At 42.4% G+C, this 22,998-nt stretch overlaps 15 non-coding genes across 15 annotated transcripts; all 15 read right to left on the minus strand.

The window, feature by feature from the left end:
• Window positions 1-462: 462 nt before the first annotated feature.
• Window positions 463-535, minus strand: TRNAM-CAU (transfer RNA methionine (anticodon CAU)). Its single transcript has one exon. It is a non-coding gene; the product is annotated as a tRNA-Met (tRNA).
• An 890-nt stretch (window positions 536-1,425) lies between these two features.
• On the minus strand, window positions 1,426-1,498 carry TRNAV-CAC (transfer RNA valine (anticodon CAC)). The gene has a single exon. It is a non-coding gene; the product is annotated as a tRNA-Val (tRNA).
• Window positions 1,499-2,348: 850 nt separating this feature from the next.
• Window positions 2,349-2,421, minus strand: TRNAM-CAU (transfer RNA methionine (anticodon CAU)). Its single transcript has one exon. It is a non-coding gene; the product is annotated as a tRNA-Met (tRNA).
• Window positions 2,422-3,311: 890 nt separating this feature from the next.
• TRNAV-CAC (transfer RNA valine (anticodon CAC)) lies at window positions 3,312-3,384 on the minus strand. The gene has a single exon. It is a non-coding gene; the product is annotated as a tRNA-Val (tRNA).
• An 8,526-nt stretch (window positions 3,385-11,910) lies between these two features.
• Window positions 11,911-11,983, minus strand: TRNAM-CAU (transfer RNA methionine (anticodon CAU)). The gene has a single exon. It is a non-coding gene; the product is annotated as a tRNA-Met (tRNA).
• An 890-nt stretch (window positions 11,984-12,873) lies between these two features.
• Window positions 12,874-12,946, minus strand: TRNAV-CAC (transfer RNA valine (anticodon CAC)). Its single transcript has one exon. It is a non-coding gene; the product is annotated as a tRNA-Val (tRNA).
• Window positions 12,947-13,938: 992 nt separating this feature from the next.
• On the minus strand, window positions 13,939-14,011 carry TRNAK-CUU (transfer RNA lysine (anticodon CUU)). Its single transcript has one exon. It is a non-coding gene; the product is annotated as a tRNA-Lys (tRNA).
• An 882-nt stretch (window positions 14,012-14,893) lies between these two features.
• On the minus strand, window positions 14,894-14,966 carry TRNAV-CAC (transfer RNA valine (anticodon CAC)). The gene has a single exon. It is a non-coding gene; the product is annotated as a tRNA-Val (tRNA).
• Window positions 14,967-15,816: 850 nt separating this feature from the next.
• TRNAK-CUU (transfer RNA lysine (anticodon CUU)) lies at window positions 15,817-15,889 on the minus strand. The gene has a single exon. It is a non-coding gene; the product is annotated as a tRNA-Lys (tRNA).
• Window positions 15,890-16,773: 884 nt separating this feature from the next.
• TRNAV-CAC (transfer RNA valine (anticodon CAC)) lies at window positions 16,774-16,846 on the minus strand. The gene has a single exon. It is a non-coding gene; the product is annotated as a tRNA-Val (tRNA).
• Window positions 16,847-17,692: 846 nt separating this feature from the next.
• On the minus strand, window positions 17,693-17,764 carry TRNAM-CAU (transfer RNA methionine (anticodon CAU)). Its single transcript has one exon. It is a non-coding gene; the product is annotated as a tRNA-Met (tRNA).
• An 885-nt stretch (window positions 17,765-18,649) lies between these two features.
• On the minus strand, window positions 18,650-18,722 carry TRNAV-CAC (transfer RNA valine (anticodon CAC)). The gene has a single exon. It is a non-coding gene; the product is annotated as a tRNA-Val (tRNA).
• Window positions 18,723-19,567: 845 nt separating this feature from the next.
• Window positions 19,568-19,641, minus strand: TRNAM-CAU (transfer RNA methionine (anticodon CAU)). The gene has a single exon. It is a non-coding gene; the product is annotated as a tRNA-Met (tRNA).
• Window positions 19,642-20,525: 884 nt separating this feature from the next.
• On the minus strand, window positions 20,526-20,598 carry TRNAV-CAC (transfer RNA valine (anticodon CAC)). Its single transcript has one exon. It is a non-coding gene; the product is annotated as a tRNA-Val (tRNA).
• Window positions 20,599-22,403: 1,805 nt separating this feature from the next.
• Window positions 22,404-22,476, minus strand: TRNAV-CAC (transfer RNA valine (anticodon CAC)). Its single transcript has one exon. It is a non-coding gene; the product is annotated as a tRNA-Val (tRNA).
• Between the last annotated feature and the right edge of the window lie 522 nt (window positions 22,477-22,998).

Consider the following 22,998-nt stretch of genomic DNA (forward strand, 5'->3'; position numbering starts at 1 on the left):
AGAAGGACAGGGAATAGTGTCAGATTTTGTTTTCATCATTTTTTTATCTTTAAATTTGTTTTTTGTTTGATCTAAGTTTTACTTTTTTGCTATTACGTTGGAGACGTTGTATAGTTACAAGATCAATTTTACTTTTGATGTATTGGTGTTAGGGAAGATCTGATCTCAACTAAACCTCCTCTGCACTATAAGTAGATCCCTACATATGAAGGAATACACTACACTCAACTAGGTGTCTCCCATCACTTTATGCTGAAGTGCCCAGACACTTACACATTTTGAACACAGCAATCCTATTGAGCATCAGGTTCAAGTGATTAGGAGGGCAATAGCCATATGAATCAGTTCTTGCCCACTCACTGGAACCTTGGGCTGTCAGTGCAACCTCTAAGTCGTCTCAGAGCAATATGGCTGGTTTGACAACATAGAAAGAACATAGAGAGGGGTGAAAAAAAGACAGGTTGCCCCATGTGAGGATCAAACTCATGACCTTCAGATTATGAGACTGACGCGCTACCTACTGCGCTAACGAGGCAGCTACACTGTTTGGAATTAACGCTGAATAATGTTCTTCAATTGTCTCTTCACTAGTAACTAATTTACAAGAATATGCTTTGTAAATTATAGTTATGTTTCGCTGTTGCTCTATGGTTAATTAATAAAATTAACCCCTTCAGGCTACAGGATGTAACTGTAATGTCTTGTTTAATTTTAGGCAGGGAGTTACGGCAAGTCACAGATCCCTGTGTCATGGCCAAGAACAATGATGAGTGGTTCCTGGCAGATAAATCGCTTCCGCACAGCATTCAATATAGAAGCTTGGAAGCAATGCCCCTTTCTATCTCTCCCTGAAACCTCATTGACATCATCTCTGGGACTTGTTCCTGAAAGACATAGAGAGGTTAGGTGCCCGACAGGAGCTATTGCTAAGATATACAGGAGGCGTATGGAAAAGATTGTTGAATCATGAATGAAGGTGGAGAGATAGATGGTGTTGTACATGTAAGCAAGCAGTGTAGTCAAACAATGGGAACAGCCAGTAGAAAACTTGCTTGTATAGGAAGAGGTAAGGCCGTCATCAGAGATCATGGGTCCCAGGACAGATGATTAGAACAGGGGCCCTCCACCTCCCCACAATGTTCCCCCCTTCCCAATGCATGGCTAACTTCACTCTGACACCCTCACCCCTACAGATCCCACTACTCTAGTATCGAACATCCTGCATGCTTATGTTTGTCTTGTTAAAATTCTGTACCAAAAATAACTTGCTACTTACAGGGTTGTATTATTCCTTTCAATACACTAGTTTCCCTAATGAACACTGATGCAATGCCATTAAAACTTCCTGTTGATACAAATAGTATTTACAGGATATTATATCAATTTTACATCTCACATGTCCTATATAAAAGGAGAACTAAGGCCTGTTTCTGCCCAGTTTCGAACTGGGGACCTTTCGCGTGTGAGGCGAACGTGATAACCACTACACTACAGAAACACCAGCTGTGACCTGTCCTGACCTCTGACACTGTAATAGAGAGTGATCCTTTCTGACATTTAGTGATCTCTATCTGGACTCAACTTGATAAAAAAATGTGATGATTTACACTGACTGTCTGAGGGTGTTATCCTACCCATATCGATGTACCCAGGGTCCCTGTTTCCTAGTCCTTCATTAGGGGTCCATCTTGGATGGGTGGTCTCTTAGTAAAATCAGAATCCAGAGACAGTCCTTTCCCACCTTGTGTCTCCTCACACCACATAAGTGTACTATATTTGGGTGTTGGTAAAATTTCCTAAATTATGGAGTGCCGTTCATTTTGTGTGACATTCAGACATTTTTGCATGTGTCTCACAGTGATTAAAGTGGTTTCCTCATGCTGGGAAGAAGGACAGGGAATAGTGTCAGATTTTGTTTTCATCATTTTTTTATCTTTAAATTTGTTTTTTGTTTGATCTAAGTTTTACTTTTTTGCTATTACGTTGGAGACCTTGTATAGTTACAAGATCAATTTTACTTTTGATGTATTGGTGTTAGGGAAGATCTGATCTCAACTAAACCTCCTCTGCACTATAAGTAGATCCCTACATATGAAGGAATACACTACACTCAACTAGGTGTCTCCCATCACTTTATGCTGAAGTGCCCAGACACTTACACATTTTGAACACAGCAATCCTATTGAGCATCAGGTTCAAGTGATTAGGAGGGCAATAGCCATATGAATCAGTTCTTGCCCACTCACTGGAACCTTGGGCTGTCAGTGCAACCTCTAAGTCGTCTCAGAGCAATATGGCTGGTTTGACAACATAGAAAGAACATAGAGAGGGGTGAAAAAAAGACAGGTTGCCCCATGTGAGGATCAAACTCATGACCTTCAGATTATGAGACTGACGCGCTACCTACTGCGCTAACGAGGCAGCTACACTGTTTGGAATTAACGCTGAATAATGTTCTTCAATTGTCTCTTCACTAGTAACTAATTTACAAGAATATGCTTTGTAAATTATAGTTATGTTTCGCTGTTGCTCTATGGTTAATTAATAAAATTAACCCCTTCAGGCTACAGGATGTAACTGTAATGTCTTGTTTAATTTTAGGCAGGGAGTTATGGCAAGTCACAGATCCCTGTGTCATGGCCAAGAACAATGATGAGTGGTTCCTGGCAGATAAATCGCTTCCGCACAGCATTCAATATAGAAGCTTGGAAGCAATGCCCCTTTCTATCTCTCCCTGAAACCTCATTGACATCATCTCTGGGACTTGTTCCTGAAAGACATAGAGAGGTTAGGTGCCCGACAGGAGCTATTGCTAAGATATACAGGAGGCGTATGGAAAAGATTGTTGAATCATGAATGAAGGTGGAGAGATAGATGGTGTTGTACATGTAAGCAAGCAGTGTAGTCAAACAATGGGAACAGCCAGTAGAAAACTTGCTTGTATAGGAAGAGGTAAGGCCGTCATCAGAGATCATGGGTCCCAGGACAGATGATTAGAACAGGGGCCCTCCACCTCCCCACAATGTTCCCCCCTTCCCAATGCATGGCTAACTTCACTCTGACACCCTCACCCCTACAGATCCCACTACTCTAGTATCGAACATCCTGCATGCTTATGTTTGTCTTGTTAAAATTCTGTACCAAAAATAACTTGCTACTTACAGGGTTGTATTATTCCTTTCAATACACTAGTTTCCCTAATGAACACTGATGCAATGCCATTAAAACTTCCTGTTGATACAAATAGTATTTACAGGATATTATATCAATTTTACATCTCACATGTCCTATATAAAAGGAGAACTAAGGCCTGTTTCTGCCCAGTTTCGAACTGGGGACCTTTCGCGTGTGAGGCGAATGTGATAACCACTGCACTACAGAAACACCAGCTGTGACCTGTCCTGACCTCTGACACTGTAATAGAGAGTGATCCTTTCTGACATTTAGTGATCTCTATCTGGACTCAACTTGATAAAAAAATGTGATTATTTACACTGACTGTCTGAGGGTGTTATCCTACCCATATCGATGTACCCAGGGTCCCTGTTTCCTAGTCCTTCATTAGGGGTCCATCTTGGATGGGTGGTCTCTTAGTAAAATCAGAATCCAGAGACAGTCCTTTCCCACCTTGTGTCTCCTCACACCACATAAGTGTACTATATTTGGGTGTTGGTAAAATTTCCTAAATTATGGAGTGCCGTTCATTTTGTGTGACATTCAGACATTTTTGCATGTGTCTCACAGTGATTAAAGTGGTTTCCTCATGCTGGGAAGAAGGACAGGGAATAGTGTCAGATTTTGTTTTCATCATTTTTTTATCTTTAAATTTGTTTTTTGTTTGATCTAAGTTTTACTTTTTTGCTATTACGTTGGAGACCTTGTATAGTTACAAGATCAATTTTACTTTTGATGTATTGGTGTTAGGGAAGATCTGATCTCAACTAAACCTCCTCTGCACTATAAGTAGATCCCTACATATGAAGGAATACACTACACTCAACTAGGTGTCTCCCATCACTTTATGCTGAAGTGCCCAGACACTAGGGATGTGCACCGGCGACTTTTGAGGTCTCGTGTTTTGTGTTTTGGATCCGGATTTTCGTTATTTTTGAGGTTCGGATTTGTCTCGCAAAACACTTGACGAAAGGTCTCGGTTCGGATTTAAGGTATTGGATTCGGATTTTTTTTGAAAAAAACATAAAAAGTTTAAAAATCAAGTTTTTGGGCTTATTTTCACTCCTAGGCTATTATTAACCTCAATAACATTCAATAACAAGCATTTCCACTAATTTACAGTGTATTCTGAACACCTCACAATATAGTTATTAGTCCAAAACGTTGCAACAAGGTATCTTTCTGGACTGCGTAGAGGAGTGGGTCACCACAATATCTTAAAAACCCTGAACTTTTATGATTCACACCAATAATTGTACCTGGACTGCGTAGAGGAGTGGGTCACCACAATATCTTAAAAACCCTGAACTTTTATGATTCGCACCAATAATTGTACCTGGACTGCGTAGAGGAGTGGGTCACCACAATATCTTAAAAACCCTGAACTTTTATGATTCGCACCAATAATTGTACCTGGACTGCGTAGAGGAGTGGGTCACCACAATATATTAAAAACCCTGAACTTTTATGATTCGCACCAATAATTGTACCTGGACTGCGTAGAGGAGTGGGTCACCACAATATATTAAAAACCCTGAACTTTTATGATTCGCACCAATAATTGTACCTGGACTGCGTAGAGGAGTGGGTCACCACAATATATTAAAAACCCTGAACTTTTATGATTCGCACCAATAATTGTACCTGGACTGCGTAGAGGAGTGGGTCACCACAATATCTTAAAAACCCTGAACTTTTATGATTCGCACCAATAATTGTACCTGGACTGCGTAGAGGAGTGGGTCACCACAATATATTAAAAACCCTGAACTTTTATGATTCGCACCAATAATTGTACCTGGACTGCGTAGAGGAGTGGGTCACCACAATATCTTAAAAACCCTGAACTTTTATGATTCGCACCAATAATTGTACCTGGACTGCGTAGAGGAGTGGGTCACCACAATATCTTAAAAACCCTGAACTTTTATGATTCGCACCAATAATTGTACCTGGACTGCGTAGAGGAGTGGGTCACCACAATATCTTAAAAACCCTGAACTTTTATGATTCGCACCAATAATTGTACCTGGACTGCGTAGAGGAGTGGGTCACCACAATATATTAAAAACCCTGAACTTTTATGATTCGCACCAATAATTGTACCTGGACTGCGTAGAGGAGTGGGTCACCACAATATATTAAAAACCCTGAACTTTTATGATTCGCACCAATAATTGTACCTGGACTGCGTAGAGGAGTGGGTCACCACAATATATTAAAAACCCTGAACTTTTATGATTCGCACCAATAATTGTACCTGGACTGCGTAGAGGAGTGGGTCACCACAATATCTTAAAAACCCTGAACTTTTATGATTCGCACCAATAATTGTACCTGGACTGCGTAGAGGAGTGGGTCACCACAATATATTAAAAACCCTGAACTTTTATGATTCGCACCAATAATTGTACCTGGACTGCGTAGAGGAGTGGGTCACCACAATATATTAAAAACCCTGAACTTTTATGATTCGCACCAATAATTGTACCTGGACTGCATAGAGGAGTGGGTCACCACAATATATTAAAAACCCTGAACTTTTATGATTCGCACCAATAATTGTACCTGGACTGCGTAGAGGAGTGGGTCACCACAATATATTAAAAACCCTGAACTTTTATGATTCGCACCAATAATTGTACCTGGACTGCGTAGAGGAGTGGGTCACCACAATATCTTAAAAACCCTGAACTTTTATGATTCGCACCAATAATTGTACCTGGACTGCGTAGAGGAGTGGGTCACCACAATATATTAAAAACCCTGAACTTTTATGATTCGCACCAATAATTGTACCTGGACTGCGTAGAGGAGTGGGTCACCACAATATCTTAAAAACCCTGAACTTTTATGATTCGCACCAATAATTGTACCTGGACTGCGTAGAGGAGTGGGTCACCACAATATCTTAAAAACCCTGAACTTTTATGATTCGCACCAATAATTGTACCTGGACTGCGTAGAGGAGTGGGCACTGGGCACCACAATAAAATATATAAAAAACCTTCAACAGATCTGCATTACACTACACATACGGCTGCTCCTCCATCCTCTCCATCATATACATGTTGGAGTTTTAGCGTGTGACAACCTCTTGTTTTTGATAATGTCAGTGCATTTTGAATATTTTTCAATTTGCCCCACACCACTGAATGTACTTTATCTATGATACGCAATACGCATCTATCTATCTTGACTGCGTAGTGTGGTGGCCCCGGTACACAATTTGGTACCGAGGCCACAATATAATTAAAAAACCCTCCACGTGTCTGAATTCCACCAAACAAGTATCTGGACTGCATAGTGGGGTGGCCCCGGTACCCAATTTGCTACCGGGGCCACAATACCTCCTCCAAACATGCTACAGACAATTCGTCATTGAGAGACCCCAGACAGACAGGGTCGAAGTGTTATTGTTTGACTTTGTAAACCCAAAAAAATGTCCCTGTTGCACATAGTCGTGCAATGAAGACTGACTTTTTCATTTAAAGGCACGATCTTTAAAGTGTAGTGTTTGTAAGTCTAAGTCATATTATACTTTTGGTAAAATTGGTTTATTTTGTTCCTCTTTATGGTAATTAATTAGTAATAGAATTAAAGTAGGAAATAGAATTAAATAGAATTAAAGTAGGAAATAGAGTGGTATAGAGTTGTAGTGTGGTACTATAGATAGAGTGGTCCACACAATATAATAATAAAACCCTCAACTGGTCTGAATTCCACCAAACAAGTATCTTGACTGCGTAGTGTGGTGGCCCCGGTACACAATTTGGTACCGAGGCCACAATATAATTAAAAAACCCTCCACGTGTCTGAATTCCACCAAACAAGTATCTGGACTGCATAGTGGGGTGGCCCCGGTACCCAATTTGATACCGGGGCCACAATACCTCCTCCAAACATGCTACAGACAATTCGTCATTGAGAGACCCCAGACAGACAGGGTCGAAGTGTTATTGTTTGACTTTGTAAACCCAAAAAAATGTCCCTGTTGCACTTGCACATAGTCGTGCAATGAAGACTGACTTTTTCATTTAAAGGCACGATCTTTAAAGTGTCAGAAAGAGAGAGAAGACACAGGAGAGGAGAGTTGTAGCTGGGGACCTGGGGTGGAAGCTCCCAGGCTCCCCCAGCATTGCCTGGAAGTCTGAGCGTGGTGACTGAGCCAGGGCAAGGAATGTGTGCCCTGGATGAGGGGGAGAACTCCATGCCACTATAGTGAACCCAAGAGAGAGGGGGACACTGCACATGGAAGAGGCCCTGGAGTGAGGGCTGCTACAAGAGGCATGGTAGTTGTAGTGTCAGATCCTGAGGCTGAGAGTACACAGAGTGACGTGTCAGAGCACAGGAGACATTATCCCCGCAGAGGAGGGATGAGCTGCAGTTGAGAGGTATGTTGTTGAAATAGGACATGCACACTTTAACAAACCAATCATTTCAGCGACAGGGCCTACCAAACAACTTTGGCTGAAATGATTGGTTTGTTTGGGCCCCCACACCAAAAAAGCTATTCATCTCTCCCTGTACAGACTAAACAGGCTCTACTGAGGCAAGATGTCGTCCTCATCCTCAACCTCTGATTCCTCTCCCCCTACAGTGTATACTTCCTCCTCATCACACATTATCAATTCGTCCCCGCTGGACTCCACAACCACAGGTCCCTCTGTAGTATCTGGAGGGCAGTGCTGTACTTCATTGAGGAATTGATTATTCATTTTTATAAACATCATTTTTTCAACGTTGTGAGGAAGCAACCTCCTTCGCCACTCACTGACCAGGTTCCCCGCTGCACTAAAAACTCTTTCCGAGTACACACTGGAGGGGGGACAACTCAGGTAAAATAGAGCCAGTTTGTACAGGGGCTTCCAAACTGCCTTTTTTTCCTGCCAGTAACAATATGGACTGTCTGACATGTCTACTTGGATGGTGTCAGCAAAGTAATCATCCACAATTTTTTCTATTGTGACAGCATCCAATGCAGCGAGAGTAGACATGTCTGCAATGGTTGGCAGGTCCTTCAGTCCGGACCAGATGTTATCAGCATCCCCGCCAGTGCCTCTTTTGGGAAAACTGAGCTTTTTTCTCGCAGCCATAGATGTGGAAGAAAATGAGGGTGGAGCTGTTGGCATGTCACGGTCCTCTTCAGAGGACAATCTCCTGACCAGCAGGTCTTTGCACCGCTGTAGACTTGTGTCCGCCGGAAACAGAGACACAACATACGCTTTAAACCGAGGATCGAGCACGGTGGCCAGAATGTATTCCTCTGACTTTAAAAGAGTGACCACCCTCGGATCCTGGCAAAGCGTACGAAGGGCTACATCCACAAGAGCTACATGCTTGCTGTAATCGCAATGGCTTACCAGCTCCTCCCTCACTTTCTCCAGCTGCTTCTGCAACAGCCTGATCAGGGGAATGACCTGACTCAAGCTGGCAGTGTCGGAACTGACTTCTCGTGTGGCAAGTTCAAATGGCTGCAGAACCTTGCACAACACGGAAATCAGTCTCCACTGCGCTTGACTGAGGCGCATCCCCACTCCTTTGCCTATGTCGTAGGTGGCTGTGTAGGCCTGAATGGCCTTTTGCTGCTCCTCCATCCTCTGCAGCATATAGAGGGTGGAGTTCCAGCGCGTCACAACCTCTTGTTTGAGGTGATGGCAGGGCAGGTTCAAGCTTTTTTGATGTGCCTCTAGTCTGCGGTAGGCACTGGCTGAATGCCGAAAGTGTCCAGCAATTTTGCGGGCCACCGCAAGCATCTCCTGCACACCCCTGTCACTCTTGAGGTAATGCTGCACCACCAAATTAATGGTGTGGGCAAAACATGGGACGTGCTGGAAATTGCCCATATTTAATGCCCGCACAATGTTACTGGCATTGTCTGACACCACAAATCCCCATGAGAGTCTAAGTGGGGTAAGCCACTGGGAGATAATTTCCCTCATTTTCTCTAATATGTTGTCAGCGTTGTGCCTCTTATTAAAGCCTGTAATGCACAATGTTGCCTGCCTTTGCATGAGCAGCCATTTTGTAGATGCTGCTACTGATGCAGCTGTTGCTGTTGCTGCGGAAGGGGATGCATCTACCCAGTGGGCTGTCACAGTCATATAGTCCTTCGTTTGCCCAGAACCACTTGTCCACATGTCCGTGGTTAAGTGGACAGTGGGTACAACCGCATTTTTAAGAGCACTGAGGACACTTGATCGTACTTCTCTGTACATTTTTGGTATCGCCTGCCTAGTGAAGTGGAATCTCGAGGGGATTTGGTACCGGGGACACAATACCTCCATCAACCCTCTAAATCCCACTCCACTGATGGCGGACACCGGGCGCACGTCTAACACCAACATTGCAGTTACAGCCGCAGTTATACGCTTTGCAATAGGGTGACTACTATCGTATTTGGTGGTCATGGCAAACGACTGTTGGACGGTCAATTGTTTGGTGAAAGACTTAGCGGTCTTATGACTTCCCCTCTGGGAAGATGACCGACTAACAGCAGCAACAGCAGCAGTGGCAGTAGTAGGCGTACCGCTGCAGGATTCCTCGGATGAATCCCGTATTGAGGAGGACTCAGTCTGGCTGCTGACTTGGGCTGCAGGACTGAATCTGATGGAGATTGTGGAGGAAGTTGATGAGGAGGGTGTTGCTGGTGTGTATCCAACTGGACCACGGGATTTAGGTGTCCCTGTACCGATGAGGGTCCTAGCCCCAGTTCCTGAACTAACCACTGAACTATGAAGGTTATTCAGGTGACGTATAAGGGAGGATGTTCCTAGGTGGGCAAGATCCTTACCCCTGCTTATTTGAGCTTTACATAAGCTACATATTGCCATACATTGGTTGTCTGGATTTGGATAAAAATAACTCCAGACCGAAGAGGTGCATTTTTTGGTCTTCTGACCAGGCATGACGATGGGCTTTTTCATCCCATGGACATCAGCTGTTTCCCCCCCTGGTGCCTCATTTACAATAACCACATCACCATCCTCATCATCAAGTTCCTCCACAGCGCCAGCTACATCATCAATAGCCTCCTCCCGAGCCACCTCTTCCCGTACAGTGATGGGAAGGTCAGGCTTGACAACCACCAACACCCTTGGACTCGCCTTGGGGATTTGTGATAATTTCTCTTTAGAAGGCAGAGTTGTTTGCTGTTTTGTTGCTGACAGCATAACTCTCTTCAATTTTTTGTAGGGGGGGGGAGGAGGAGGAGGAGGGCTAAGATCCGTGGGTGAAGCTGAACCACTAGTCATGAACACGGGCCAGGGCCTAAGCCGTTCCTTGCCACTCCGTGTCGTAAATGGCATATTGGCAACTTTACGTTTCTCCTCAGATGATTTAAAGTTTCTCTTTTTGCTACTTTTTCTTAACTTGGGCTTTTTGGATTTTACATGCCCGGTACTACGAGATTGGGCATCGGGCTTGGAAGACGACGTTGATGGCATTTCATCGTCTATGTCATGACTAGTGGCAGCAGCTTCAGCATTAGGAGGAAGTGGGTCTTGATCTTTCCCTACTTTATCCTCCAAATTTTTGGTCTCCATTATATGTAGCACAAGATACTGCAGAATGTGTGAACTTGGTAATATTGCAGTACCAATGGACTTATAATGCTGGATTGGTTTTGCAAATTTGGTTATAATTATTATATATTTTTTTTTTTTTCAATTTTTTATTTTTTTTTACTTTTTTTTAATTTTTTAAAAACTTGGGAATAATGGGGAAATAACTATGCCCTTAGAAGCACAGAGCACAGGACACAGCACCACTGGACTGAACAGGACACGGCACAGGACCCAGCAGCACTACGGAACTCAGCAGGACAGAGCACAGGACACAGCACCACTGGACTGATACTGCAGAATGTGTAAACTTTGTAATATTGCAGTACCACTGGACTTTTACTGCTGAATGTGTGAACTTGGTAATATTGCAGTACCAATGGGCTTATACTGCAGGATTGGTTGTGAAAATTTTGTGGTAATTAAAAAATATTAAAGTAGTTTTTGGTATTTTTTAAAAAAACTTTTTTTTATTTTTTTAAACACAGGGGAATATTGGGGAAATAACTATGCCCTTAGAAGCACAGAGCACAGGACACAGCACCACTGGACTGAACAGGACACAGCACAGGACCCAGCAGCACCACTGACCTCAGAAGGACAGAGCACAGCACACAGCACCACTGGACTGATACTGCAGAACACAGCACAGCACAGCACAGCACAGCACAGCACTAAACAGCACAGAACTAAACAGCACAGAACTTAACTGAACTGCACGAGATATAGCAGGACAGAGGACCACCTAACACACCCTCCCTCTACCCTGATCAATGCCCGAGTGAAGATGGCGGCGACTAGCGGGGAATTTATAGGATCCGAGTATCGCGAGATCCGACAACGGGATTATGAGTCAGAGCCTCAGTTTCACTTTTGAATTTGGCGCCAATACCCGGATCTGTCTCGGATCCGACTCGGATCCGCAACGTTCGGGTGGGCTCGGATTTCATAAATCCGAGTGCGCTCATCCCTACCAGACACTTACACATTTTGAACACAGCAATCCTATTGAGCATCAGGTTCAAGTGATTAGGAGGGCAATAGCCATATGAATCAGTTCTTGCCCACTCACTGGAACCTTGGGCTGTCAGTGCAACCTCTAAGTCGTCTCAGAGCAATATGGCTGGTTTGACAACATAGAAAGAACATAGAGAGGGGTGAGAAAAAGACAGGTTGCCCCATGTGAGGATCGAACTCACGACCTTCAGATTATGAGACTGACGCGCTACCTACTGCGCTAACGAGGCAGCTACACTGTTTGGAATTAACGCTGAATAATGTTCTTCAATTGTCTCTTCACTAGTAACTAATTTACAAGAATATGCTTTGTAAATTATAGTTATGTTTCGCTGTTGCTCTATGGTTAATTAATAAAATGAACCCCTTCAGGCTACAGGATATAACTGTAATGTCTTGTTTAATTTTAGGCAGGGAGTTACGGCAAGTCACAGATCCCTGTGTCATGGCCAAGAACAATGATGAGTGGTTCCTGGCAGATAAATCGCTTCCGCACAGCATTCAATATAGAAGCTGGGAAGCAATGCCCCTTTCTATCTCTCCCTGAAACCTCATTGACATCATCCCTGGGACTTGTTCCTGAAAGACATAGAGAGGTTAGGTGCCCGACAGGAGCTATTGCTAAGATATACAGGAGGCATATGGAAAAGATTGTTGAATCATGAATGAAGGTGGAGAGATAGATGGTGTTGTACATGTAAGCAAGCAGTGTAGTCAAACAATGGGAACAGCCAGTAGAAAACTTGCTTGTATAGGAAGAGGTAAGGCCGTCATCAGAGATCATGGGTCCCAGGACAGATGATTAGAACAGGGGCCCTCCACCTCCCCACAATGTTCCCCCCTTCCCAATGCATGGCTAACTTCACTCTGACACCCTCACCCCTACAGATCCCACTACTCTAGTATCGAACATCCTGCATGCTTATGTTTGTCTTGTTAAAATTCTGTACCAAAAATAACTTGCTACTTACAGGGTTGTATTATTCCTTTCAATACACTAGTTTCCCTAATGAACACTGATGCAATGCCATTAAAACTTCCTGTTGATACAAATAGTATTTACAGGATATTATATCAATTTTACATCTCACATGTCCTATATAAAAGGAGAACTAAGGCCTGTTTCTGCCCAGTTTCGAACTGGGGACCTTTCGCGTGTGAGGCGAATGTGATAACCACTACACTACAGAAACACCAGCTGTGACCTGTCCTGACCTCTGACACTGTAATAGAGAGTGATCCTTTCTGACATTTAGTGATCTCTATCTGGACTCAACTTGATAAAAAAATGTGATTATTTACACTGACTGTCTGAGGGTGTTATCCTACCCATATCGATGTACCCAGGGTCCCTGTTTCCTAGTCCTTCATTAGGGGTCCATCTTGGATGGGTGGTCTCTTAGTAAAATCAGAATCCAGAGACAGTCCTTTCCCACCTTGTGTCTCCTCACACCACATAAGTGTACTATATTTGGGTGTTGGTAAAATTTCCTAAATTATGGAGTGCCGTTCATTTTGTGTGACATTCAGACATTTTTGCATGTGTCTCACAGTGATTAAAGTGGTTTCCTCATGCTGGGAAGAAGGACAGGGAATAGTGTCAGATTTTGTTTTCATCATTTTTTTATCTTTAAATTTGTTTTTTGTTTGATCTAAGTTTTACTTTTTTGCTATTACGTTGGAGACCTTGTATAGTTACAAGATCAATTTTACTTTTGATGTATTGGTGTTAGGGAAGATCTGATCTCAACTAAACCTCCTCTGCACTATAAGTAGATCCCTACATATGAAGGAATACACTACACTCAACTAGGTGTCTCCCATCACTTTATGCTGAAGTGCCCAGACACTTACACATTTTGAACACAGCAATCCTATTGAGCATCAGGTTCAAGTGATTAGGAGGGCAATAGCCATATGAATCAGTTCTTGCCCACTCACTGGAACCTTGGGCTGTCAGTGCAACCTCTAAGTCGTCTCAGAGCAATATGGCTGGTTTGACAACATAGAAAGAACATAGAGAGGGGTGAGAAAAAGACAGGTTGCCCCATGTGAGGATCGAACTCACGACCTTCAGATTAAGAGTTCTTGCCCACTCACTGGAACCTTGGGCTGTCAGTGCAACCTCTAAGTCGTCTCAGAGCAATATGGCTGGTTTGACAACATAGGTGAGAAAAAGACAGGTTGCCCCATGTGAGGATCGAACTCACGACCTTCAGATTAAGAGACTGACGCGCTACCTACTGCGCTAACAAGGCAGCTACACTTGTTGGAATTAACGCTGAATAATGTTCTTCAATTGTCTCTTCACTAGTAACTAATTTACAAGAATATGCTTTGTAAATTATAGTTATGTTTCGCTGTTGCTCTATGGTTAATTAATACAATTAACCCCTTCAGGCTACAGGATGTAACTGTAATGTCTTGTTTAATTTTAGGCAGGGAGTTACGGCAAGTCACAGATCCCTGTGTCATGGCCAAGAACAATGATGAGTGGTTCCTGGCAGATAAATCGCTTCCGCACAGCATTCAATATAGAAGCTGGGAAGCAATGCCCCTTTCTATCTCTCCCTGAAACCTCATTGACATCATCTCTGGGACTTGTTCCTGAAAGACAGAGAGAGGTTAGGTGCCCGACAGGAGCTATTGCTAAGATATACAGGAGGCGTATGGAAAAGATTGTTGAATCATGAATGAAGGTGGAGAGATAGATGGTGTTGTACATGTAAGCAAGCAGTGTAGTCAAACAATGGGAACAGCCAGTAGAAAACTTGCTTGTATAGGAAGAGGTAAGGCCGTCATCAGAGATCATGGGTCCCAGGACAGATGATTAGAACAGGGGCCCTCCACCTCCCCACAATGTTCCCCCCTTCCCAATGCATGGCTAACTTCACTCTGACACCTACAGATCCCACTACTCTAGTATCGAACATCCTGCATGCTTATGTTTGTCTTGTTAAAATTCTGTACCAAAAATAACTTGCTACTTACAGGGTTGTATTATTCCTTTCAATACACTAGTTTCCCTAATGAACACTGATGCAATGCCATTAAAACTTCCTGTTGATACAAATAGTATTTACAGGATATTATATCAATTTTACATCTCACATGTCCTATATAAAAGGAGAACTAAGGCCTGTTTCTGCCCAGTTTCGAACTGGGGACCTTTTGCGTGTGAGGCGAATGTGATAACCACTACACTACAGAAACACCAGCTGTGACCTGTCCTGACCTCTGACACTGTAATAGAGAGTGATCCTTTCTGACATTTAGTGATCTCTATCTGGACTCAACTTGATAAAAAAATGTGATTATTTACACTGACTGTCTGAGGGTGTTATCCTATCCATATCGATGTACCCAGGGTCCCTGTTTTCCTAGTCCTTCATTAGGGGTCCATCTTGGATGGGTGGTCTCTTAGTAAAATCAGAATCCAGAGACAGTCCTTTCCACCTTGTGTCTCATCACACCACATAAGTGTACTATATTTGGGTGTTGGTAAAATTTCCTAAATTATGGAGTGCCGTTCATTTTGTGTGACATTCAGACATTTTTGCATGTGTCTCACAGTGATTAAAGTGGTTTCCTCATGCTGGGAAGAAGGACAGGGAATAGTGTCAGATTTTGTTTTCATCATTTTTTTATCTTTAAATTTGTTTTTTGTTTGATCTAGTTTTACTTTTTTGCTATTACGTTGGAGACCTTGTATAGTTACAAGATCAATTTTACTTTTGATGTATTGGTGTTAGGGAAGATCTGATCTCAACTAAACCCTCTCTTGCCACTATAAGTAGATCCCTACATATGAAGGAATACACTACACTCAACTAGGTGTCTCCCATCACTTTATGCTGAAGTGCCCAGACACTTACACATTTTGACACAGCAATCCTATTGAGCATCAGGTTCAAGTGATTAGGAGGGCAATAGCCATATGAATCAGTTCTTGCCCACTCACTGGAACCTTGGGCTGTCAGTGCAACCTCTAAGTCGTCTCAGAGCAATATGGCTGGTTTGACAACATAGAAAGAACATAGAGAGGGGTGAGAAAAAGACAGGTTGCCCCATGTGAGGATCGAACTCACGACCTTCAGATTAAGAGACTGACGCGCTACCTACTGCGCTAACAAGGCAGCTACACTTGTTGAATTAACGCTGAATAATGTTCTTCAATTGTCTCTTCACTAGTAACTAATTTACAAGAATATGCTTTGTAAATTATAGTTATGTTTCGCTGTTGCTCTATGGTTAATTAATACAATTAACCCCTTCAGGCTACAGGATGTAACTGTAATGTCTTGTTTAATTTTAGGCAGGGAGTTACGGCAAGTCACAGATCCTGTGTCATGGCCAAGAACAATGATGAGTGGTTCCTGGCAGATAAATCGCTTCCGCACAGCATTCAATATAGAAGCTGGGAAGCAATGCCCCTTTCTATCTCTCCCTGAAACCTCATTGACATCATCTCTGGGACTTGTTCCTGAAAGACAGAGAGAGGTTAGGTGCCCGACAGGAGCTATTGCTAAGATATACAGGAGGCGTATGGAAAAGATTGTTGAATCATGAATGAAGGTGGAGAGATAGATGGTGTTGTACATGTAAGCAAGCAGTGTAGTCAAACAATGGGAACAGCAGTAGAAACTTGCTTGTATAGGGAAGAGGTAAGGCCGTCATCAGAGATCATGGGTCCCAGGACAGATGATTAGAACAGGGGCCCTCACCTCCCCACAATGTTCCCCCCTTCCCAATGCATGGCTAACTTCACTCTGACACCTCACCCCTACAGATCCCACTACTCTAGTATCGAACATCCTGCATGCTTATGTTTGTCTTGTTAAAATTCTGTACCAAAAATACTTGCTACTTACAGGGTTGTATTATTCCTTTCAATACACTAGTTTCCCTAATGAACACTGATGCAATGCCATTAAAACTTCCTGTTGATACAAATAGTATTTACAGGATATTATATCAATTTTACATCTCACATGTCCTATATAAAAGGAGAACTAAGGCCTGTTTCTGCCCAGTTTCGAACTGGGGACCTTTCGCGTGTGAGGCGAATGTGATAACCACTACACTACAGAAACACCAGCTGTGACCTGTCCTGACCTCTGACACTGTAATAGAGAGTGATCCTTTCTGACATTTAGTGATCTCTATCTGGACTCAACTTGATAAAAAAATGTGATTATTTACACTGACTGTCTGAGGGTGTTATCCTATCCATATCGATGTACCCAGGGTCCCTGTTTCTAGTCCTTCATTAGGGGTCCATCTTGGATGGGTGGTCTCTTAGTAAAATCAGAATCCAGAGACAGTCCTTTCCCACCTTGTGTCTCATCACACCACATAAGTGTACTATATTTGGGTGTTGTAAAATTTCCTAAATTATGGAGTGCCGTTCATTTTGTGTGACATTCAGACATTTTTGCATGTGTCTCACAGTGATTAAAGTGGTTTCCTCATGCTGGAAGAAGGACAGGGAATAGTGTCAGATTTTGTTTTCATCATTTTTTTATCTTTAAATTTGTTTTTTGTTTGATCTAAGTTTTACTTTTTTGCTATTACGTTGGAGACCTTGTATAGTTACAAGATCAATTTTACTTTTGATGTATCGGTGTTAGGGAAGATCTGATCTCAACTAAACCTCCCTCTGCACTATAAGTAGATCCCTACATATGAAGGAATACACTACACTCAACTAGGTGTCTCCCATCACTTTATGCTGAAGTGCCCAGACACTTACACATTTTGAACACAGCAATCCTATTGAGCATCAGGTTCAAGTGATTAGGAGGCAATAGCCATATGAATCAGTTCTTGCCCACTCACTGGAACCTTGGGCTGTCAGTGCAACCTCTAAGTCGTCTCAGAGCAATATGGCTGGTTTGACAACATAGAAAGAACATAGAGAGGGTGAGAAAAAGACAGGTTGCAACATGTGAGGATCGAACTCACGACCTTCAGATTATGAGACTGACGCGCTACTACTGCGCTAACATGGCAGCTACACTGTTTGGAATTAACGCTGAATAATGTTCTTCAATTGTCTCTTCACTAGTAACTAATTTACAAGAATATGCTTTGTAATTATAGTTATGTTTCGCTGTTGCTCTATGGTTAATTAATAAAATTAACCCCTTCAGGCTACAGGATGTAACTGTAATGTCTTGTTTAATTTTAGGCAGGGAGTTATGGCAAGTCACAGATCCCTGTGTCATGGCCAAGAACAATGATGAGTGGTTCCTGGCAGATAAATCGCTTCCGCACAGCATTCAATATAGAAGCTGGGAAGCAATGCCCTTTCTATCTCTCCCTGAAACCTCATTGACATCATCCCTGGGACTTGTTCCTGAAAGACATAGAGAGGTTAGGTGCCCGACAGGAGCTATTGCTAAGATATACAGGAGGCGTATGGAAAAGATTGTTGAATCATGAATGAAGGTGGAGAGATAGATGGTGTTGTACATGTAAGCAAGCAGTGTAGTCAAACAATGGGAACAGCCAGTAGAAAACTGCTTGTATAGGAAGAGGTAAGGCCGTCATCAGAGATCATGGGTCCCAGGACAGATGATTAGAACAGGGGCCCTCCACCTCCCCACAATGTTCCCCCCTTCCCAATGCATGGCTAACTTCACTCTGACACCCTCACCCCTACAGATCCCACTACTCTAGTATCGAACATCCTGCATGCTTATGTTTGTCTTGTTAAAATTCTGTACCAAAAATAACTTGCTACTTACAGGGTTGTATTATTCCTTTCAATACACTAGTTTCCCTAATGAACACTGATGCAATGCCATTAAAACTTCCTGTTGATACAAATAGTATTTACAGGATATTATATCAATTTACATCTCACATGTCCTATATAAAAGGAGAACTAAGGCTGTTAATGCCCAGTTTCGAACTGGGGACCTTTCGCGTGTGAGGCGAACGTGATAACCACTACACTACAGAAACACAGCCTGTGACCTGTCCTGACCTCTGACACTGTAATAGAGAGTGATCCTTTCTGACATTTAGTGATCTCTATCTGGACTCAACTTGATAAAAAAATGTGATTATTTACACTGACTGTCTGAGGGTGTTATCCTACCCATATCGATGTACCCAGGGTCCCTGTTTCCTAGTCCTTCAATAGGGGTCATCTTGGATGGGTGGTCTCTTAGTAAAATCAGAATCCAGAGACAGTCCTTTCCCACCTTGTGTCTCATCACACACATAAGTGTACTATATTTGGGTGTTGGTAAAATTTCCTAAATTATGGAGTGCCGTTCATTTTGTGTGACATTCAGACATTTTTGCATGTGTCTCACAGTGATTAAAGTGGTTTCCTCATGCTGGGAAGAAGGACAGGGAATAGTGTCAGATTTTGTTTTCATCATTTTTTTATCTTTAAATTTGTTTTTTGTTTGATCTAAGTTTTACTTTTTTGCTATTACGTTGGAGACCTTGTATAGTTACAAGATCAATTTTACTTTGATGTATTGGTGTTAGGGAAGATCTGATCTCAACTAAACCTCCTCTGCACTATAAGTAGATCCCTACATATGAAGGAATACACTACACTCAACTAGGTGTCTCCCATCACTTTATGCTGAAGTGCCCAGACACTTACACATTTTGAACACAGCAATCCTATTGAGCATCAGGTTCAAGTGATTAGGAGGGCAATAGCCATATGAATCAGTTCTTGCCCACTCACTGGAACCTTGGGTTGTCAGTGCAACCTCTAAGTCGTCTCAGAGCAATATGGCTTGTTTGACAACATAGAAAGAACATAGAGAGGGGTGAGAAAAGACAGATTGCCCCATGTGAGGATCGAACTCACGACCTTCAGATTATGAGACTGACGCGCTACCTACTGCGCTAACGAGCAGCTACACTGTTTGGAATTAACGCTGAATAATGTTCTTCAATTGTCTCTTCACTAGTAACTAATTTACAAGAATATGCTTTGTAAATTATAGTTATGTTTCGCTGTTGCTCTATGGTTAATTAATACAATTAACCCCTTCAGGCTACAGGATGTAACTGTAATGTCTTGTTTAATTTTAGGCAGGGGAGTTACGGCAAGTCACAGATCCCTGTGTCATGGCCAAGAACAATGATGAGTGGTTCCTGGCAGATAAATCGCTTCCGCACAGCATTCAATATAGAAGCTGGAAGCAATGCCCCTTTCTATCTCTCCTGAAACCTCATTGACAACATCCCTGGACTTGTCCTGAAAGACATAGAGAGGTTAGGTGCCCGACAGGAGCTATTGCTAAGATATACAGGAGGCGTATGGAAAAGATTGTTGAATCATGAATGAAGGTGGAGAGATAGATGGTGTTGTACATGTAAGCAAGCAGTGTAGTCAAACAATGGGAACAGCCAGTAGAAAACTTGCTTGTATAGGAAGAGGTAAGGCCGTCATCAGAGATCATGGGTCCCAGGACAGATGATTAGAACAGGGGCCCTCCACCTCCCCACAATGTTCCCCCTTCCCAATGCATGGCTAACTTCACTCTGACACCCTCACCCCTACAGATCCCACTACTCTAGTATCGAACATCCTGCATGCTTATGTTTGTCTTGTTAAAATTCTGTACCAAAATAACTTGCTACTTACAGGGTTGTATTATTCCTTTCAATACACTAGTTTCCCTAATGAACACTGATGCAATGCCATTAAAACTTCCTGTTGATACAAATAGTATTTACAGGATATTATATAAATTTTACATCTCACATGTCCTATATAAAAGGAGAACTATGGCCTGTTAATGCCCAGTTTCGAACTGGGGACCTTTCGCGTGTGAGGCGAACGTGATAACCACTACACTACAGAAACACCAGCTGTGACCTGTCCTGACCTCTGACACTGTAATAGAGAGTGATCCTTTCTGACATTTAGTGATCTCTATCTGGACTCAACTTGATAAAAAAATGTGATTATTTACACTGACTGTCTGAGGGTGTTATCCTACCATATCGATGTACCCAGGGTCCCTGTTTCCTAGTCCTTCAATAGGGGTCCATCTTGGATGGGTGTCTCTTAGTAAAATCAGAATCCAGAGACAGTCCTTTCCACCTTGTGTCTCATCACACCACATAAGTGTACTATATTTGGGTGTTGGTAAAATTCCTAAATTATGGAGTGCCGTTCATTTTGTGTGACATTCAGACATTTTTGCAAGTGTCTCACAGTGATTAAAGTGGTTCCTCATGCTGGGAAGAAGGACAGGGAATAGTGTCAGATTTTGTTTTCATCATTTTTTTATCTTTAAATTTGTTTTTTGTTTGATCTAAGTTTTACTTTTTTGCTATTACGTTGGAGACCTTGTATAGTTACAAGATCAATTTTACTTTTGATGTATTGGTGTTAGGGAAGATCTGATCTCAACTAAACCTCCTCTGCACTATAAGTAGATCCCTACATCTGAAGGAATACACTACACTCAACTAGGTGTCTCCCATCACTTTATGCTGAAGTGCCCAGACACTTACACATTTTGAACACAGCAATCCTATTGAGCATCAGGTTCAAGTGATTAGGAGGGCAATAGCCATATGAATCAGTTCTTGCCCACTCACTGAACCTTGGGTTGTCAGTGCAACCTCTAAGTCGTCTCAGAGCAATATGGCTTGTTTGACAACATAGAAAGAACATAGAGAGGGGTGAGAAAAAGACAGATTGCCCCATGTGAGGATTGAACTCACGACCTTCAGATATGAGACTGACGCGCTACCTACTGCGCTAACGAGGCAGCTACACTGTTTGGAAATTAACGCTGAATAATGTTCTTCAATTGTCTCTTCACTAGTAACTAATTTACAAGAATATGCTTTGTAAATTATAGTTATGTTTCGCTGTTGCTCTATGGTTAATTAATACAATTAACCCCTTCAGGCTACAGGATGTAACTGTAATGTCTTGTTTAATTTTAGGCAGGGAGTTACGGCAAGTCACAGATCCCTGTGTCATGGCCAAGAACAATGATGAGTGGTTCCTGCAGATAAATCGCTTCCGCACAGCATTCAATATAGAAGCTGGGAAGCAATGCCCCTTTCTATCTCTCCCTGAAACCTCATTGACATCATCCCTGGGACTTGTTCCTGAAAGACATAGGAGAGGTTAGGTGCCCGACAGGAGCTATTGCTAAGATATACAGGAGGCGTATGGAAAAGATTGTTGAATCATGAATGAAGGTGGAGAGATAGATGGTGGTTGTACATGTAAGCAAGCAGTGTAGTCAAACAATGGGAACAGCCAGTAGAAAACTTGCTTGTATAGGAAGAGGTAAGGCCGTCATCAGAGATCATGGGTCCCAGGACAGATGATTAGAACAGGGGCCTCCACCTCCCCACAATGTTCCCCCTTCCCAATGCATGGCTAACTTCACTCTGACACCCTCACCCCTACAGATCCACTACTCTAGTATCGAACATCCTGCATGCTTATGTTTGTCTTGTTAAAATTCTGTACCAAAAATAACTTGCTACTTACAGGGTTGTATTATTCCTTTCAATACACTAGTTTCCCTAATGAACACTGATGCAATGCCATTAAAACTTCCTGTTGATACAAATAGTATTTACAGGATATTATATAAATTTTACATCTCACATGTCCTATATAAAAGGAGAACTAAGGCCTGTTAATGCCCAGTTTCGAACTGGGGACCTTTCGCGTGTGAGGCGAACGTGATAACCACTACACTACAGAAACACCAGCTGTGACCTGTCCTGACCTCTGACACTGTAATAGAGAGTGATCCTTTCTGACATTTAGTGATCTCTATCTGGACTCAACTTGATAAAAAAATGTGATTATTTACACTGACTGTCTGAGGGTGTTATCCTACCCATATCGATGTACCCAGGGTCCCTGTTCCTAGTCCTTCAATAGGGGTCCATCTTGGATGGGTGGTCTCTTAGTAAAATCAGAATCCAGAGACAGTCCTTTCCCACCTTGTGTCTCATCACACCACATAAGTGTACTATATTTGGGTGTTGGTAAAATTTCCTAAATTATGGAGTGCCGTTCATTTTGTGTGACATTCAGACATTTTTGCATGTGTCTCACAGTGATTAAGTGGTTTCCTCATGTTGGGAAGAAGGACAGGGAATAGTGTCAGATTTTGTTTTCATCATTTTTTATCTTTAAATTTGTTTTTTGTTGATCTAAGTTTTACTTTTTTGCTATTACGTTGGAGACCTTGTATAGTTACAAGATCAATTTTACTTTTGA

Source organism: Mixophyes fleayi (genome assembly GCF_038048845.1).
Source record: "Mixophyes fleayi isolate aMixFle1 chromosome 4 unlocalized genomic scaffold, aMixFle1.hap1 SUPER_4_unloc_1, whole genome shotgun sequence".
In the NCBI taxonomy this organism is placed as follows: Eukaryota; Metazoa; Chordata; class Amphibia; order Anura; family Limnodynastidae; genus Mixophyes; species Mixophyes fleayi.